The sequence below is a fragment of the Cydia amplana genome, chromosome 24 (genome assembly GCF_948474715.1).
Source record: "Cydia amplana chromosome 24, ilCydAmpl1.1, whole genome shotgun sequence".
Classification (NCBI taxonomy): domain Eukaryota; kingdom Metazoa; phylum Arthropoda; class Insecta; order Lepidoptera; family Tortricidae; genus Cydia; species Cydia amplana.
Genome location: NC_086092.1, coordinates 6,858,893 through 6,880,187, shown reverse-complemented (window position 1 = coordinate 6,880,187; position 21,295 = coordinate 6,858,893). Strand labels below are relative to the sequence as shown.

At 37.2% G+C, this 21,295-nt stretch overlaps 2 protein-coding genes across 2 annotated transcripts in view; one reads left to right on the top strand and one right to left on the bottom strand.

Moving 5' to 3' along the window:
* The window catches only part of LOC134659242 (androgen-dependent TFPI-regulating protein-like), a 317,918-nt gene that overhangs the window by 197,647 nt on the left and 98,976 nt on the right, over positions 1-21,295 (top strand). The window lies entirely within an intron of this gene.
* The window catches only part of LOC134659230 (probable nuclear hormone receptor HR3), a 200,875-nt gene that overhangs the window by 171,592 nt on the left and 7,988 nt on the right, over positions 1-21,295 (bottom strand). The gene's annotated exons all lie outside the window — the stretch shown is intronic.

Below are 21,295 nucleotides of genomic sequence, written 5' to 3'. Positions count from 1 at the left end.
ATGAATATACTATCTCATCAATTCTTGATTTAAACTGTGACTAAAATAAAATCAGATTATTTAAAAGAAAATATTATATTAAAGAACAAAAGTGTAAATTCGTTTACTCTTAATTCATTTTCAGTGTTTTATGTAGGAAGGTATAGGTAGGTACCTACTATTAGTGTCAAAAATATTAAGTGCACTTAGTATTTTAAATTATTTAACTGGAACCAAACAAAGACAGAACATTTTTTAATTAAGAACTATGATTTATTGGTTCGATTGTTGTTTTTATCAATGTCTATGAGAGGTTGTGTACATAAAATATATTTAGGTACACATTTTTAATTAAATTTACAATAATATTTTTACTAACTTTCATAAGTCAAATTACGTAATAAATCTCTCAAACTTATGCCCATATATAAAACACTTAAAAAACTATTTTTTCACAAAAACCGAATTGTAGCAATAGACTAGAACCAAGGTATCAGTCTCACGATATAAAGATACAACCCACTGCAGTCTTACGATCAGATCTAACCCCGGACCTATCTCCACACTCTGCCCACCCCCGCACCCGCCATTTTACCGACACGTGCCCGCGCCTGCGCCCTCCCCAACCCCAATCCCTCTCTCTCATCGCGATACACCCGTCCCTGTCGCACGTCTTCGATCGGGCCCGGAATGACGAAAAGTATATAATCGAATTTTATGTGGGCCCGATTGTAGCGTCGGCAAAAAAAGTGGGTAGTGGCCTTGACTATGTAAACAAAGGAGTTTTTTATTTTGTTTTTATTTCTCAGAGGAAAATGGCTGTATTAGAGGAATTTCCTTTGGCTAATGCTGCATCTAAATGAACTCCCTGCAGAGCTTTTTCAAATGGGTACAAAAAAATATTTTCAAAAAAGGGTGTGGTTTTTCGAAGGGCTGCCAACGTGCATAAAACTCCATTTGATATTGAAACGGATTGGATATGTCAGTGTCAAACAAGTGTCAATAGTGACGTTTCTTCAAACAAACACGTCACTTTTGACACTTGTTTGACACTGACATATCTTGGTGATGTCTAATAGATATCTAGTTCAAAATCGGAACCGGGCCCATACACTGACCGGTTAACATCAGGCTGTGTGTTTGTTTGCAACCGACTTGGTACAACAAAACCTTAGCATGAAGACTTGTGTCCTTGTTTGTCACCAGCAAAGTTTGAAAAGTATCATTTTATGTAAGTATTTTAGAAATGTATTTAGTTCTTAATTTACTAATGGGTCAAACAGATTACTGTGTTATCGTCTTATCGTCTCAAACAGAAAACTAGTGTGTTAGCGCTAACTGTACATTTTTCTCTCCTGTGGGCAATAGTCAACAGCTTGTGGGCATGTAAGTAATAATTTTATCATAGTTCTCTAAATAAAAGGAGGACCTTTTCACGTGGATAAGGGTTAAATAAAAAAATTAACCTTTATAGCCCTTAACTCTTGTGTATATCTACAGGAAAGACGATAACACAGTAATCTGTTTGACCCTAAATATAGACAAAAGCCATGCAAATACAATAATAATAATATCACATAAATACCTAATCATTCCACAAAGTCAACAATAAAAACATAAAATACATATTAGAACAATATAATTATATTCAGAAAATATTTTATTTCAGTTTAAAAACATAAAAGACATTAACAAAACATACAATAGTAGTTTATGCAACAGTGATATAATAAGGGTTCTTAAAATTCAAGGGTCGAAGTTACAAAACGAGACGTAGTCGAGTTTTGTAAAAAAAGACCCGAGAATTTTAAGAACCAATTATGAGCTGTTGCATACATTACTTTTTCTATGACAGCTGCAGCAAAAAAAAAAAAAAAAAAAGAGTTATTATTAAAAAAAAAGAGTTATTATTAAAAAAAAAAAGATTTATTATTTAAAAAAAATTGAGTTATTATTAAAAAAAAAAGAGTTATTATTGTAAATGAAAACATACCTCTTTCAATCAAGATGATCGGAACTTGTATCTTTAAAAAAATAAAGCAGTTGTATTATACTCATAAGATGACTGCTAGCAGTCATCTTATGAGCCTATAGACAAAGCATTCAAATGACATTGCTTTAGATATCACTGTCAGTCATTTAATTGACACATTTAAGTGCTGGAGTAGAAAAAGAAGATATCTAGAATATAAATAATACATAAACCGAACCATATGTCAGTAATTATTTCAGATTCGATTAGGCCTTATTGATTTAATTATTGATAAGTTATATTTTTCAGTTTGCCAAAAAAAAATTGTCATTTTGAAATCAACTTTTTAATGTTTTCTTCGGCTTAAAGGCATGAAAGGCATATATGGTCAAAATGTGGTATTAATATGTATCATTAGTCATCTATCAATGCAGTACTTAGTAGACCAGGTACTGTATTCTTATCAAATTGCAGGTACGAAAAAAAAGACAAAAAAAACTTGAACTAAATTATTGGCCCATATAAAGCATTAGGTATTGAAAAAAATAGGCCTTGTAATTTCAATAGTTTCTAATATTCATAATGACACGTTCCAAAATAGATTTATAATGAGGTTGTTGTCTGTACATGTCCGTACATGTTTTGTGATCGTCACGAATAAAAATCTTTTATCTTTATCTTTAATAAGAGAACGAACGAAGCTCAACTCAATTGGCAAGGCAGTATTCCTAGCAATAAAACTGTAAATACCGGAAAAACAGTGATTCGAGCTAAATATTCTTCGATAATTATTGTTTCCAATTTTTAGCTAATTTACCCTGTAAGTATATAGGTATATCTTCCTCGCGTTGTCCCGGCATTTTGCCACGGCTCATGGGAGCCTGGGGTCCGCTTTGCAACTAATCCCAGGAATTGGCGTGGGCACTAGTTTTTACGAAAGCGACTGCCATCTGACCTTCCAACCCATAGGGTAAACTAGGCCCGTATTGGGATTAGTCCGGTTTCCTCACGATGTTTTCCTTCACCGAAAAGCGACTGGTAAATATCAAATGATATTTCGTACATAATTTCCGAAAAACTTATTGGTACGAGCCGGGGTTCGAACCCGCGACCTCCGGATTGCAAGTCGCACTCTCTTACCGCTAGTTTTTAATCAGTGTTGCAAAGCGCAAAGCAAATTTACCCTGTATTGCTATCAAAATATTAATTTCATTGTTTTGCCGACGCTCCTAGGCGCCGCCATTGCGTAACGCGTCCAAAACAACGGCGTAAACAAAACCACTATGTCTCTCAGGTGCAATAGTATAAATAGACGAATACTAATTGATATTAACGCCATCTAGCGGCTGAAAGTGGTGTGAGAGTTTTATTTTACACGTTATTGCACATCAAAAAAAGTACAAAGGCGGATTAATTGCGGATTGGCGGATTTACCTGATCATGGGTGATTTAAACACTGACCTTTGCAAAGACACTCCACAATCGCGTAAATTGAAATCAATGCTTCATTCAGTTAGTTTTTCTGTACTACCCCTAGCTCCTACCCATCATACTGTCTCTTCTGACACCTGGTTGGATGTCATTCTTACTTCATCTCCTGGTCTTATCGCAAAACAGGGTCAGCTCTTAGCACCTGGATTTTCACACCATGATCTCATATTTGCTTCGTATAAAATCAAGCCACCCAAATGTAAACCTGTACTGATAAACATACGAAGTTTTGCTAAGGTTGACTCTGTTGCTCTTTTAAAGGACGCCGCGTCTATTGACTGGTCACCTGTGCTCTCGGCCTCAACAGCTGACGCCAAGGTTTCTCTTTTTAACGCTGCTACTCTGAAACTTTTTGATAAACATGCACCCGTTCACACCGTGCGAGTCAAGCGGCCACCGGCCCCTTGGATCACCGAGAGTGTCCGTCTGGCTATGAGGAAGAGGAACCGAGCTTTTGGTCTCTTTAAGCGTGCTCGTACTGGCGAGAACTGGAAACTTTTTAAGATTGCCCGTAATCGCTGCAACCAGGTGGTGCGTACAGCGAAGCGACGGTTTATTCATGACAATGTGTCCTCCTCGTCTATGGCCGATGTATGGAAGTTTATCAAGTCACTTGGTCTGGGAAAACCTGCTAATGGGTTCAGTAATGATAATTTCTCACCTAATGATCTCAACAGACACTTCTCTTCTGCTGCAACTCTTGACAATCGGATTAAGGCTACCACTCTCTCTAACATTTCGTCTCTTTCTTCCCCTATCAAAGATTTTTTCTCATTTTCTCCCGTTTCTGTCTCTGATATAAAGACCATAATTACAGCCATCAAGTCTAAAGCCGTGGGTTGGGATGATGTCAGCCGTTTTATGATTATTTCAGTTCTCGACTGTGTGCTTCCTGCAATAGCTGACATCATCAACTGCTCACTGGCCAATGGCGAATTTCCTTCCCTTTGGTGTAAGGCTTTTGTTATTCCACTGCCCAAAGTTAGCAATCCCTCCACTCTTAGCAATTTCCGACCAATCTCTATCCTCCCTTTTCTCTCTAAGATAGCTGAAGCGGTGGCTCACAAGCAACTGTCCCGTTTTATTCACTCCCATAACTTGTTGAGCCCCTTACAGTCAGGTTTCCGTCCTAGTCACAGCACTTGCACTGCGCTTCTTAAGGTGACGGAAGACATCAGACAGGGCATGGAGAACCAAATGGTCACGATACTTGTTTTAATAGATTTCTCCAACGCATTTAATACCGTTGACCATGATATCCTCCTTGCCCTGCTCAAGCATCTGAATGTGTCTCCGACAGCCCTTAACTGGTTCGCGACTTATCTGGGTGGTCGCCAACAAGCGGTTAGGCTTGACAAGTCTCTATCTGATTGGTGTGATCTTGCGACTGGCGTGCCTCAAGGCGGAATTTTGTCTCCGCTCCTTTTTTCCACTTTCATAAATTTTATCACTCCTGGCCTTCGTTGTTCCCACCACCTGTATGCCGACGATCTGCAGCTTTACGACCAGTGTGAAGTGACTAATATTTCGAGTTCGATTGATAGGCTCAATCTGGACCTATTGCACATCCAACAGTGGTCTGAGCAGTATGGCCTTTTTTTTTTTTTTTTTTTTTTTTTTTTTGTGAACCCGTCTAAGTGCCAAGCTATCGTTATTGGTAGTTCTCGACAGGTCGCCAGACTGGATTTTGACACTATTGCACCAGTAAACTTTAACGGTTCACCAATACTATTTAGTCACAGTGTTAAGGACCTAGGCATTATGCTCGACAGTTCGTTGGATTGGAGAGCGCAGGTTTCTGAGGTCAGCCGAAAAGTTATGGGTTCTCTTCATTCACTAAACAAGCTAAAGCACTTTTTGCCCATTAAGACTAAAATTCTCCTTATAAACACTCTAATTCTACCTATAATTGATTATGGTGATGTGTGTTATCCGGACCTATCTGAAGAACTTCTCAATAAGTTGGATCGCCTTCTCAATAACTGCATTCGTTTCATTTTTTGCCTGCGTAAGTACGATCATGTCTCTGCGTACCGCTCCCAGCTTGGCTGGCTTCCCATCCGTCAACGACGCAGTGTTCGCATGCTTTGCTCTCTATACTCTGTCCTAAACGATCCACTCTCTCCTGTATACCTCAAGTCCCTCTTTCAATACTACGGCGTTTCTCGCGACCGTCAGCTTCGCTCTTCTGGCAATATGTCTTTATCCATCCCTCCACATCGTACTGGCTTCATGTCAGATTCGTTCTGCGTGCAGGTAGCGCGCCTTTGGAACCGACTCCCCCTTAGTATTAAAAATGCCCCAAACAAGTTCGCTTTTAAGAAATCGGTACGTGCTTTCTTTGCTGCTAGAATGAAGGATTCCTAGTTTTAGTTATATAATTTATATATTTTATTGTATATATTTAAATTGTTAGGTATATGTATTTATATTATATGTATCGTGTATATTATGTGTGTAAAATTTTTTAAATTAGCTTTGCGGTTTATATTAAATTTTGTTAGTAGTAGTAGCAGTTGCACCGCCCACAATCTCTCTGCTTTGCCTTAAGGTTGACTGGTAGAGAATGCTTTTGGCATTAAGTCCGCCTTTTGTACGATAAGTTTTCTTTTGTGCAATAAAGTTTAAATAAATAAATAAATAAATTAATGCCTCTGAGTTTAGTAGCTAAAAGTTTAGAGTCACAAAGCGGCCATACATTTAGGGTACAAGGATTATTTTGCTTTTTACATAAACGTCTAGTCGTCTATATCTTATACCTTTAAACGAGCAATTCTTGTATATTTATTTATTTATTTATTTATTTATATGTATTATATATTTCGGGGATCTCGGGAACGGCTCTAACGATTTCGCTGAAATTTGCTATATGGGGGTTTTCGGGGGCGAAAAAACGATCTAGCTAGGTTTTATATCTCGGAAAACGCGCATTTTAGAGTTTTTATGTGTTTTCCGAGCAAAGCTCGGTCTCCCAGATATTGTTTCTTAAGCAACAAAACCTCGGGAAAACCCAACAACGAACTAACTAAATCGATAAATCAAAAAACATGAAAACAAAACCGAAAATAGCGAAGATAATGTATTTTTTTCTTTATTTTCTAACCTATAACAAATCATTTGTTTGTTTTGCTGATGCTCTCGCGCCTCCGAAACAACAACAACACTATGTCTCTCAGGTGCAATACTATAATATATATGTTCGGTATTAAAACCTTCTCCGTTTAGTTATATTGATTTCTACATTTAAAACATTGACATATTAAAAGAATGTGACTTTTCTATTTAGATTTGCACCAAAAACATGTATTCTTTATTAATAAATAACGATAAATACGTGTTTAAATATACAATACATAGTTACATAAGATATAATCCACTTCAATATATAGACGAATACTAATTGACGTGAACGCCATCTATCGGTTAATTTCCTTACTAATTAATTTTATACAATACATGTAATTACCTAAGTAATTCTTTGACTTTAGAACACAAAACACTAATAAGCACTAATGTAGTGAAGTGTACAGTCGCCATCGCCATCAGATATATCGTAGCGGCTGAGGCGCTCACAAATATTTGAACACGGCGTTAAAGTGCGTGTTCAGAAATTTTTGAGCACCACGGCCGCTCCGTTATGATGGCGACTGTACTTAATGTAATGTAATGTAATGAGGTTTTCTTGTGCTATGTAGGGTTCTTCAAAAAATTCATTTAACGATTTCGTTATTTTATTAAGTACGCGAATGAACGTTTAAGCTCAAAACCACGTAGAATAACACAAGCGCGAGCAGTAGAATGAAAGAATCACGCATTTTATTCATTGTAAAATGGTGTTTATTTCGTACGCCATCTATCGCCGAAAAGCGACACTTTTTTAACGAACTAGAGTGCTACGCCGTAGGCGTTATCCGCTACGCAGCGACAATCCGTAGCCAGCGTAGACAGCGCATGTGCAAAGTGCATTCATACGCTGAAATGGTGTCTTCTAATTGAATTGATTTGGGCGTCACCTAGCGACCAGGTTTCACTCCTTTTTTGGCGGAACCTTTTTGGTAAAAATCGATACTCGGGGCCCGATTCGGATTTTGAAATAGACATCTGTTAGATATCTTTTAGACATCACCAAGATACGATAACGATCGATATGTTTACGATCTAACCTGTCAAATTTGACATTTGCGCGATTCTGGAGATACTCGTGAACGATTTTCACAAGATATGGCTTAGAGATCCAATTCACATCTAATAGATATCTAACTCTATCTAACGTAAAAGTGACATTTGTTACCCGAATTGCACTGCAAAAGAGAACTAGTTGAAATCTAAACTATAACGTATTTATATAGAATGGATCTAGTCTCTTGTGAATATCTTGAAGTTCGAAAACGGCAGTAGTACAATATTTTTGTGCGCCATTTTTGCACAAACTAAACAGAAAAGGTTCATATAGTACATTACAATACAAGTGCGAAAAGTAGGAAATTCGCAACGAGTTGCGATAAATTGAAATTAAAAAACTAGCCGTACCTTGTACCATCTTCTACTATACGCACTCACAGCCCCTCTAAAAAAACCGGTCAAGTGCATATTGAGCATATTATTCTCGAAATTATTGCCATTAGATTTTATCCAGGCGCTGTACTTACTCTAAATGCTGGTACTAGTTATTCCACGCAGACCAAGTCGCGGGCAAAAGCTAATAGTCACTACATAGTATAAAACAAAGTCGCTTCCCGCTGTCTGTCCCTATGTATGCTTAGATCTTTAGAACTACGCAACGGATTTTGATGCGGTATTTTTAAATAGATAGAGTGATTCAAGAGGAAGGTTTATGTATAATTTGTTAACCCGTGCGAAGCCGGGGCGGGTCGCTAGTCGTAGATAAAAACACGGATTATGTAACGATACACGCAGGCAGAGGTACACGACCCGTTATACGTAGATATATAGGTTAGTTTGTCTGCCGCAGCGGCCCAAGGACGGAGGCTATACGTAAATATACGTATGCGTCTGTGTGTTAGGACTTTTAGGACGTACGGCCCAATTCGAACTATGCGATACGACATACAGGGCGATACGATACCTATCTTACGGTTTGGTCCAATAGAAATTTCAAATAATGTAAACAAAGCAATATGGGGCATTATCTATGAAAAGGGACCTTATTGTCGATGGCGCTTACGCCGCACAGCGTCGCGCGGCGTTGTATTTATATCGGAGCATCGTTAATAATGGCGTAACCGCCATCGACAATAAGGTCCCTTTTCTTAGATAACGTCACATATACGTATGCCTCTGTGTTTTAGGACTTTTAGGACGTAAGGCCCAATAACAATGCTTATAATATACTACACTTTGAACTCTCGCGTTTTGTACACATATGTATACACTAACCGGGTATACACAACACAATTACACAAACGGGTCTACTGCTTTCTACTCGTAGTTTCATTGATTTTACCTTAAATTCCGATGTTTCAGCTTCCTCAGTTTCGTCTCCGTGACCACAGCTGGTGCAACTCAGCTGAAACGTCGGAATTCAAGGTAAACATAATGAAACTATATCGCGGTAGACCCGTTTGTGTAATTAAATATAATGCTTATAATATGTCACAGCGATACGATACCTATCTTAAGTGTCAAGAGTGAGGGTATTGGTTGAAGAAATGTGTCTTTTGACACTGACACACTGACAGATCGCGTCGGTATCGTATCGCTGTGACATCTTATAACCGTTGCTCGAATTGGGCCGGTAGAGTGAATTCAGATGTTTAAAATCCATTATTGAGCGTAAGGGCGAAAATTTAGCTATACTGCAAGCACGATTTTGATAAATATTTTTAAACAGAAACCGATTTTCAAATTAAAAGATATATTAATAAATACCGAACCCAAACCAAACACGCGCAAGACATATCCTGTAGGTCTAAGATAAGATAAAGATAAATATAATAGTTTATTCAAGTATAGGCATAATTACAATGCGCTTATGAACGTCAAATAAAGCTATACCGGCTCCAACCCTACACCTCTGCCCTGAGAAGATTTAAGTCCCCCCTCAATTGGAGGAGGGTATCCCAATATGGGACCGGCAACAAACTCGGCGGGAAAAATGGCATATGAATGATTGTATCGTTTAAAGGGTCAGCAACGCGCATGTAACACCCCTGGAGTTGCATTACGTTCATAGACCGTACACTTTTTTGCCACCGGCGTGATATAAAACGCTATAATAGCTAAATGCTCTTCCCAGCCCTATCTACAGTTATAGGCACAAATATAACGTATATTACATGTATATTTATCTCAAATAATCACACGTTTGTAGCCTTTCACTTACTAACGGGACATACGAAATGTTGTATGAATACAATATACGTACCATAAGCATCACGTGCCAAGCCAAGCTGCAAAACATCACCTTATTTAGCATCAAACGTGATAAAAACATTTGTAAACTCTTTATCATCACCAAAAATGTCGATAAACTTAAAATATCAGCCCTAGTAGCACGGTCACATTTTTATCGTTTATCACCATGCCTGTCACGTTCTAACAAGTATGTAAGTGCGAAAGTGACAGGCATAGTGATAGTCGATAAAAATGGAACCGCGCTGAGCCCGCAGAAAACTTATATACGCTTCATAAAAGGTCACTGACACTGCCATCTGTCGGCGAGTAGCGGCATCTAGAAAGTAAAACCACGACCGACGTAAAATTGCCGTGCTAATAATATTCGCTTAACTACTTGTGAAACTTCATTCAGTTTCTCACCTTATCCGGTTACAACAAGGTCTATTATGGAATGACGTTTAAACGTAAGTATTGTAAATTTTCTTAGCGTATAAAACTGCAGTCACGTACGGCAGCTAACGGCGAATAGCCGAACTAAGTTCGTTGACCCCCGAATCTCCGTTATGCAACTCTTACTGTTACGCCGGTGCGTGGCGCACATTTTAAAAGTCGAACTGTTTTTTTTTTCGTTTGCGACGAACTTTGGTTAACCAAGGTCGTTGTCAGGGATAGTTTTGTTTTAGCGAAATCGTTTTCGGGTATCTGTGGTTGGGCCTTATTATTCGAGTGGTTGGGCCTTATATTGTTTCCTTAAAAGAAAAAGAAAACAAACGAGATTTTGCTAGAGATGTTTTACGCAGCGAGTGTGTTAGTAGGTACTGTAAAAATGAGTACTTAGTTGGACGTAAAATATTAATAATAATATTAAATATTATACAATTATTCTTGCCACGTTATATTATTATTCACGCAATTATCGGCTGTTGTGAGTTATGTACTATAGCGCATGCCTGGTAGAGTCGGAACAAGCGAACTCTACATGGCAGTTGCAATGACAACGTGTAGAAATGTCATCATTAATGTCAAAATGCTATGAAAATATGACGTTTATAATGACACTTTATCTTGTTTAAGCCGGTGCAAAGTTATCTTAGAGTTCTTAGACCAATAGACGGACGTTATATGCTGCACTAAACTGCAGTAGTCATCTATCAAATAAGAAAAAACCGGACAAGTGCGAGTCGGACTAGCCCACCGAGGGTTTCGTACTTTTTAACATTTGGTGTAATAAGCGCAATTTCGCCGTATGTCCTAAAAAATCTTCCACTGGGCATTTTTGTAACTCACCGGAAAATTACATCCATTTTTGTCCCAAATTGGGATTTCCAATTTATTCCACCCAAAATCAGGAGCTATTCAAACCAACAAAATATTATCCAAAAATAACGAAAAACAAAAGAAAAAAATTATGGCCTAGTCGGGCCATATTTTCTTAAGGATTGTTCTTGAACTAAATCGCAATCTAGTACATAAGTACCTACATTTCAGACGTCTTATGAATTTTTATCTCAAGACACACCCAAAGTGAATGCAAATTAAAGTAGGTACCTATTTTACTTTCCCACATACAACGGTCAAATATTACGACAAGTAACGGTGCGGTCAACGAACTCTTTCGGCTTTTAATAAATAACTGGTTACCGATAACTGGTTTTGGTTTTTGAATTGGCTAATCTGTGGCTCTATGAATGTTGGGATTTAAAAAATGGAGACGCAGCATTCCTAGTTGGTCACTTTTGTGTCTTGTCGTAGTTTTTTTTAACAATTAATTATTGTTGTAGGCCTTTTTAGGAGTATGGCCGGTGTAGCTTTATTTGACGTTTATAAGCGTATTATAATAAGCCTTCTTGAATAATAAACAATTTTAATCTTTAAAATTTTTTCGTAATAAGTAGGTAGCGGCAGGTCTTGGTAAGAGAAGTGGGGCAAGATCTCTCTCCGCACTGCCTCATCGCAGCGATGTTGAGAAGTGCCTCGGCATGGGATGCAGCTGTCACCTTTTGTGAGACGGTCATGGTCCAAAAGGAGATTGCTGAGCGCGCACGGGAGCGCTCCGATCCTGCTAGGAGGAGGAGACGGCGACGATAATAAGTCGCCGCTGCGCCCTGTAGTTCGGGCGTAAGAATACGGCTACGGCATCCCCTGCCTGTCGTAAAAGGCGACTAAAAGGGGTCCTTGGGGTCGGAGACGGTCGCAGCTAGGGACTGCGACTGCAAAAAGAGGGGACCCATAAAGGGGTACAGCGCTAGGACGGCACTGGCGGGTTCATTGGAGATCCCAGAGCCGTCCGAAATGCGCCGAGGAGGACAACTGGGAGGTTTTTAGTCGGTGAAAGTCCGACATAACCTCCGCGCTGTCCCTGCGGTGCGGAGGTATCCATAACGGATTTTCCTCCCAATACAAAAAAAAAAGGTAGGTACATACTAAAGTTTATGACAGAGAAAAAGTAGAGTTAGTAACTTCTGAAATTTAAGGTTTTTGCTTATCACGTAACATTAGTCAGTACTTAAGTATACGCACCTATGTACATATGTATGTATTTATAATAATATTTAAAACATTTATTTTGAGTAAATAAGTTACACTCAGATTAAAGTAATAGCGCTCAGGTTTTTCCTTAGCTTTATAGGTAATGTAAATCCTTTCCAGAAAGCCCAAGTCATAACAGAAAGAGGATTTAAGTATCTAACAACTTACTAATAGAGCAAGATTATCTATTATAAATAAACAATTCCCCACATCCAAAGCAATTTCTTCTCAAATGTATGCGAGTTTCAGATGTTTTGCTTTTACCAATAATCAAAGAATAAATTAAAAAGCTAAGCTAGAAGCTAAGAGTGGCTAAGATAAGATTGCCCTTACATAAATACACTTAAAATTTATGAAATTAAGCATTCAATTTGAATAATTTAAAATACAAAATTGCATACGCTCTTGCTAAACTATACAAAAACAGTTGACAATTCGTTATCAGTAAATTCGCATGCAATTTGCGTGTTAAACTTTAAATTTAACACGTATTTTGTATTCAAGAAAACTTAAACAGTTCGTTGAACTTTGTCCAAAATGCATCGGTCAGATTTGACGATAGATGTCTAGACGCGTTATGTCGTTTTTTTAGAATTTACGTTTGTTAACATAACTGGGAATTATAAGTAGAGTGATAAAGATATGACTGGAGAAATATACTTTATTCCGGTACTTTTAAATAAGCATGCGATGTAGTTAAAAGTTTCAGTTTTTTTAAATCACTTATATTTATTTACTGTAAGTATATTTGTCACATTATAAACAATTTTGAAGAAATAGTACATTACATACCTAGGGAGGGAGGTGATTTGGTGAATGCTCCAGATCACAGGTGTTTGTGGCCCGAACCGAAGGTGAGGGCCATAAATATGCGATCTGGGGCTTTACGAATTACCGCCCGTGGTTTGTGTAAAGTTTTACGTCTTGCCTTGGCTTATTTGATAAATGATTGATCTATTTTAATATATGAAATATCTAATATATTTAACAGATCAATTATTTACAAACAAGATATACAGGGTGCTTCCTGTAACAGGAGCAATAAATTAAAGTAAAGGCTGTACTCCTCAAAGTGACCAATATTTGTTCAGCTACTTTTGAAATCCTTTAGACTTCCTCTTTTTTTCATACAAAATAAATATTGCCTTCAATGTACACTGACATCAGTGTGTTTGACCATGTTTGACGTTGCTTGTGACCAACTTGTGACGCTTTAAACATAACAAAATTTGCAATACATTGCGTCTTAGAATAAACTATAAAGTGTAATTAATAAAAATCAAAACATAAGTTATTTTTAAAAGTTGCTGAACAAAATGTTGGTCAGTTTGAGGAGTACAGCCTACAGTTTAATTTATTTCTCCTGTTACAGGAAACAGCCTGTATATTTAACAGATCAATTAGTAATTAGTACGGGACAAATCTTACAAGTTAAATTTGACCCACTTCCCGGTTTCCGATGAACCTGAAAATTTGCATACGTGTCGTGTGTAAGTCGGGTGACAATGAAATTTTATGGTTGAGCTGATGATGGAGACAAGAGGTGGCCATAGGAACTCTGTGATAAAACAACGCAACCTAATTGTGTTTGGGGTTTTCAGAATTGTCTCGATGAGTATTAGTTATCTGTGGAAAGAAAAGTACGGACGGCGATATAAGCTTGTACCAAAAATGACTTTTTTGCCAAAAAGTTATTTTTATTTATAACTTGCGACCCTATTTGCGAAACTTCTCGACACCCGGCTCTAAAATACATTATGGTATGTATGATACAGCCTTAGTCTCATCTCACGGTAAAAAGCAAAAAGCGCGGGAACGCCGCCATCTTGCTCGGATCGCGACCGCGTAACGGCGCGCGCAGTTACAGTATGTGGGTGAGACCGTTAGCGACGTCATCCGAGTGATGGGACACGTCGACGTTTTTTCACTATCGTTTGCATTTTACAAACTTTTATTTGACATATTTTTAACACTTTTATGTGACTTTTATTAACTTCATCATCATCTTCCTCGAGTTGTCCCAGCATTTTGCCACGGCTCATGGGAGCCTGGGGTCCGCTTGGCAACTAATCCCAGTAATTGACGTGGGCACTAGGTTTTACGAAAGCGACTGCCATCTGACCTTCCAACCCAGAGGGTAAACTAGGCCCGTATTGGGATTAGTCCGGTTTCCTCACGATGTTTTCCTTCACCGAAAAGCGACTGAATATAATATTTCGTACATAAGTTCGGAAAAACTCATTGGTAGGAGCCGGGGTTCGAACCGGCGACCTCCGGATTGCAAATCGCACGCTCTTACCGTTAGGCCACCTGCGCTTTTTTTACTTTTATTAACTTCACTTGTAAAAAAGTTATTGCGGACCCCAGGTTCCCATGAGCCGTGGCAAAAAAGCCAGGATAACGCTAGAAAGATGATGATTATTATTATCAAATTTATTAGGTACCTATCAAAATTTATATCATATTTTATACGCACACATAACATCAATATTTGAGGCTCTACCGCGAAAAATGAAAATCGATTCTCCGGTCGCCTGTTGTACACCTCTACTTGTGTTTCTGTTTTCTTTTGTATTGTTTTCTTTTATTGAGGTGTGCAATAAAGAGTATTTGTATTTGTGTATTTAGTATCGAATTTTTTAATCTGCTTCTCAATTGCTCTAATATCGAAGAGTGATAGAAAGGTAGATGCTGTTTTTCGATTTTCGTTTTTTTGCGGTTGGCCCTCTGCAACAGCACAAAGTTTTCATCGATAAGTGTCATACGTGCAGTGTGCGTGAGCGCAGCAAGTACCGTTGCTTACGTCACGACGAAAGGGATCGCGGCAACGGTACAGGGCTTTCGGGCCCGGCCACATGTGCGCGGTGCGGCGCCGCCGCCGCCTCGCGGCGCGGCACCGCAGAAATCTGCGGCGCCGCAAACCGCTCTGCGGCGACGCCCGCCGCAACGCAAAATTTTGCGGTGCCGCGCCGCGGCGCCGCAAAGCGGTGCGCGTCGCCGCGCGCGGTGCCGCGCGCGGTGCCGCAGCGCGGTGCGCGGCGCCGCGCGCGGTGCCGCAAAGCGGTGAGTTTCGCCGCGCGCGGTGCCGCCAAGCGGCGTGCGGCGCCGCGTGCGATGCCACGCTGCATAGTAAAGAATAAAATTCGACTACCAGTTGTTTAATCAGACATGGATCCCTTCACACGTGTTCTGCTCTTGCTGTTGTTATAGCGATAGCGGTTCGCCAAAAAACGCTGTAAATGGTGTTAAAGGTATCAAAATCGGTACGATTGATCTTTAGGACATTTGAAACAATTTGACCCGAAGCACCAACAAATAAAAAAACGAGAGGAGTTATGACGTCATCTTTTTTTGTATGAAATTAAAAAAAAATTGTTTAGAAACCTATCGTGTGTAGTATTAAACGAAAGGGCTTTCTAAGACGATTCCAAAAATATATCACATCATTACATTTGAGTAATTTTTTTTTTAATTATAATAAAAATATTTTTTAAAACATACCAAGTTTGGGTTTCTCCAGATACAATACCGTTAAAAATTTTTTTGTTAAATATACCTCAAATTATACCTAATATCCTCATATCTAATTCTAATAAAGCAATTTTGAAAATATTTACATTTAGTATATTTGTTTTAATTTTTTCTACTCCCGTACCTTTATTTGTCATTTAAAAGGTCATCTCATACACACACCTTTAAACCCCTATGTTATAGTTGTCAAGACAAGTCTTTAGTCTATTCCCCAAAAAAGTATTTGTGCATACACGCAGTATCTTTTTGGTACTTTTACGATACTTCGTGTAATCACCACTTAAAAAATATTGTATTAAATACATTGTTGCCAACCTAATTTTAATTGATTGATGAGTACTAAGTGCATTGCTGCTAATTTACAAAATATTCATTAGGTTCTATAGTAGAAACAATAAAATTCCTTCAGAAGTCAGAAACGCGCATGTGACACCCGTAATATAGCAAGATCCATAGACTACGAACACCGCTTAACGTTGCTTGTTAGTCTCCATAGGCTACTGTGGCCAAAATCGAGAAAAAAAAACTATCCAAAATTGTAATTTAACTAAGAGCAAGTACCAGGGCCTCACGAGTTACTAGAAGGTGTTGCTGACCATCCGGCCGTGGGGCGCGGGGCGCGGTGGCCGGGTCGCGTATCTTTGCTGTATACTTTTGGTTTGTTTACCTACATATATGTCCTATATGATTCCACTTGTTTAAAGTATTATTTTTGTTGAATGAAAAATATTTGTTAAATTTACAATTTTTAATATTTAAAGGTGAGATTTTTCAGTTAATTCTTACATAAATAATTTTTACTACGAATTATAGATTCCGAGATATAAGCGACTTTCTGGAAAACCGTTATACTTATATTAATTTTATACTTATTTTAATGTTATACTTATATTAAACCGTTATACTTATATTTTTTTTTATCCTCGTAGGATATTAGGTATAATTTGAGGTATATTTTACAAAAAAATATTGAACGGTATTGTATCTGGAGAAGCCCAAACTTGGTATGTTTTGAAAATTATTTTTATTACAATTAAAAAAAAGCGGCCAAGTGCGAGCCGGACTCGCCCATGAAGGGTTCCGTATTTAGGCGATTTATGACGTATTAAAAAAAACTACTTGCTAGATCTCGTTCAAACCAATTTTCGGTTGAAGTTTACATGGTAATGTACATCATATATTTTTTTTAGTTTTATCATTCTCTTATTTTAGAAGTTAGGGGGGGGGGACACACATTTCACCACTTTGGAAGTGTCTCTCGCGCAAACTATTCAGTTTAGAAAAAAATGATATTAGAAACCTCAATATCATTTTTGAAGACCTATCCATAAATACCCCACACGTATGGGTTTGATGAAAAAAAAATTTTTGAGTTTCAGTTCGAAGTATGGGGAACCCCAAAAATTTATTGTGTTTTTTCTATTTTTGTATGAAAATCTTAATGCGGTTCACAGAATACATCTACTTACCAAGTTTCAACATTATAGTTCTTATAGTTTCGGAGAAAAGTGGCTGTGACATACGGACGGACAGACAGACGGACAGACAGACAGACAGACAGACAGACAGACAGACATGACGAATCTATAAGGGTTCCGTTTTTTGCCATTTGGCTACGGAACCCTAAAAACCGGCCAAGTGCGAGTCGGACTCTCGTTCCAAGGGTTCCGCGCATTACACAATTTTTAACAATATGTTTTGTTTAATGAAAAGTCAGTAAAATGCCTTTAAAAAACCCGTAGGGGCCGGATCAAAAACTAAGTACTTAAGTCCGACTCACGCTTGACTGCATATTTCTAATAGGTTTTCCTGTCATTTATAGGTAAAGAACTATTTAGTGTATTTTTTCAATATTGTAGACCCAGTACCTAGTTTCAGAGATAAGGGGGGGAAAGGGTCATTTTTTGCCTATTTTCTTGAATAACTGCTAAACTATTTATCTTAAAATGATCATTCCAAAGTTTAATTAATAATTAAATTAATAAACTTTATTTTGAAACACTTTTAGGTACAGAAATTTACAAACTTTTCTCAAAATGAGCTCTTTCATTTGATATGTAACACGATATCTTAGTTTGAAAAACTTTATTTTTTAATTTGCTCTTTTACCTCCCAAAAGTGGCCTACATATTTAAAATTCATTTGTTTACGTTACATATATGTCCGTCTTTGGGTCACAAACTTACATAGGTATGTGTGCCAAATTTTAACTTCATTAAAAGTGAGTAAAATGTCTTTAAAAACCCCGTAGGGGTCGGATCAAAATCTAAGTACTTAAGTCCGACTCACGCTCGACTGCACATTTCTAATAGGTTTTCCTGTCATCTATAGGTAAAGAACTATTTAGTGTAATTTTTTCAAAATTTTAGTCCAGTACTTTCAGAGATAAAGGGGAGGAATGGTAATTTTTTGCCTATTTTCTTGAATAACTGCTAAACTATTTATCTTAAAATTATAAAAAAAATATATTTGAGATTCTCAAAATGAGCTCTTTCATTTGATACACACACGATATATTTTGAATAACTTTATTTTTTTATTTGCTCTTTTACCCCCAAAAAGTGGCCTCCATATTTAAAATTCATTTGTGTACGTTACATGTCCGTCTTTGGATCACAAACTTACATATGTGTGCCAAATTTCAACTTATTGAAAAGTGAGTAAAATGTCTTTAAAAAACCCGTAGGGGTCGGATCAAAAACTAGTACTTAAGTCCGACTCACGCTTGACTGCACATTTCTAATAAGTTTTCCTGTCATCTATAGGTTAAGAACTATTTAGTGTATTTTTTTCAATATTTTAGACCCAGTACCTAGTTTCAGAGATAAGGGGGGGAAAGGGTCATTTTTTGCCTATTTTCTTGAATAACTGCTAAACTATTTATCTTAAAATGATCATTCCAAAGTTTAATTAATAATTAAATTAATAAACTTTATTTTGAAACACTTTTAGGTACAGACATTTACAAACTTTTCTCAAAATGAGCTCTTTCATTTGATATGTAACACGATATCTTAGTTTGAAAAACTTTATTTTTTAATTTGCTCTTTCACCTCCCAAAAGTGGCCTACATATTTAAAATTCATTTGTATACGTTACATATATGTCCGTCTTTGGGTCACAAACTTACATAGGTATGTGTGCCAAATTATAACTTCATTAAAAGTGAGTAAAATGTCTTTAAAAACCCCGTAGGGGTCGGATCAAAATCTAAGTACTTAAGTCCGGCTCACGCTCGACTGCACATTTCTAATAGGTTTTCCTGTCATCTATAGGTAAATAACTATTTAGTGTAATTTTTTCAAAATTTTAGTCCAGTACTTTCAGAGATAAAGGGGAGGAATGGTAATTTTTTGCCTATTTTCTTGAATAACTGCTAAACTATTTATCTTAAAATTATAAAAAAAAAAATATTTGAGATTCTCAAAATGAGCTCTTTCATTTGATACACACACGATATATTTTGAATAACTTTATTTTTTTATTTGCTCTTTTACCCCCCAAAAGTGGCCTCCATATTTAAAATTCATTTGTGTACGTTACATGTCCGTCTTTGGATCACAAACTTACATATGTGTGCCAAATTTCAACTTATTGAAAAGTGAGTAAAATGTCTTTAAAAAACCCGTAGGGGTCGGATCAAAAACTAGTACTTAAGTCCGACTCACGCTTGACTGCACATTTCTAATAGGTTTTCCTGTCATCTATAGGTTAAGAACTATTTAGTGTATTTTTTTCATTATTTTAGACCTAGTAGTTTCAGAGATAAAGGGGGGGAATGGTAATTTTTTGCCTATTTTCTTGAATAACTGCTAAACTATTTATCTTAAAATAATAAAAAAAAATATTTGAGATTCTCAAAATGAGCTCTTTCATTTGATATGTAACACGATATAGTTTGAAAAACTTTATTTTTAAATTTCTCTTTTACCCCCCAAAAGTGGCCTTCATATTTAAAATTCATTTATTTACGTTACATCTTCGTCTTTAGGTCACAAACTTACATATGTGTGCCAAATTTCAACTTTATTGGTCCAGTAGTTTCGGAGAAAATAGGCTGTGACAGACGGACGGACGGACAGACAGACGCACGAGTGATCCTATAAGGGTTCCGTTTTTTCCTTTTGAGGTACGGAACCCTAAAAAAAATGACTAAAATATAATGATATGATATTTTTGGAATCGGCTCAGAAAGCCCTTTCGTTTAATACCACACACGATAGGTTTCAAAACAGTTTTTTTTAAATTCCATACAAATCAGAAATCAGAAATCTGCGGCGCCGCAAACCGCTCTGCGGCGACGCCCGCCGCAACGCAAAATTTTGCGGTGCCGCGCTGCGGCGCCGCAGAGCGATTTGACCCGAAGCACCATGAAAAAAAAACGAGATGAGTTAGCTTTTTTTTGTCAAAAGGAAAAAACGGAACCCTTATAGGATCACTCGTGCGTCTGTCTGTCCGTCCGTCCGTCTGTCACAGCCTATTTTCTCCGAAACTACTGGACCAATAAAGTTGAAATTTGGCACACATATGTAAGTTTGTGACCTAAAGACGAAGATGTAACGTAAATAAATGAATTTTAAATATGAAGGCCACTTTTGGGGGGTAAAAGAGAAATTTAAAAATAAAGTTTTTCAAACTATATCGTGTTACATATCAAATGAAAGAGCTCATTTTGAGAATCTCAAATATTTTTTTTTATTATTTTAAGATAAATAGTTTAGCAGTTATTCAAGAAAATAGGCAAAAAATTACCATTCCCCCCCTTTATCTCTGAAACTACTAGGTCTAAAATAATGAAAAAAATACACTAAATAGTTCTTAACCTATAGATGACAGGAAAACCTATTAGAAATGTGCAGTCAAGCGTGAGTCGGACTTAAGTACTAGTTTTTGATCCGACCCCTACGGGTTTTTTAAAGACATTTTACTCACTTTTCAATCAGTTGAAATTTGGCACACATATGTAAGTTTGTGATCCAAAGACGTACATGTAACGTACACAAATGAATTTTAAATATGGAGGCCACTTTTGGGGGGTAAAAGAGCAAATAAAAAAATAAAGTTATTCAAAATATATCGTGTGTGTATCAAATGAAAGAGCTCATTTTGAGAATCTCAAATATATTTTTTTTATAATTTTAAGATAAATAGTTTAGCGGTTATTCAAGAAAATAGGCAAAAAATTACCATTCCTCCCCTTTATCTCTGAAAGTACTGGACTAAAATTTTGAAAAAATTACACTAAATAGTTATTTACCTATAGATGACAGGAAAACCTATTAGAAATGTGCAGTCGAGCGTGAGCCGGACTTAAGTACTTAGATTTTGATCCGACCCCTACGGGGTTTTTAAAGACATTTTACTCACTTTTAATGAAGTTATAATTTGGCACACATACCTATGTAAGTTTGTGACCCAAAGACGGACATATATGTA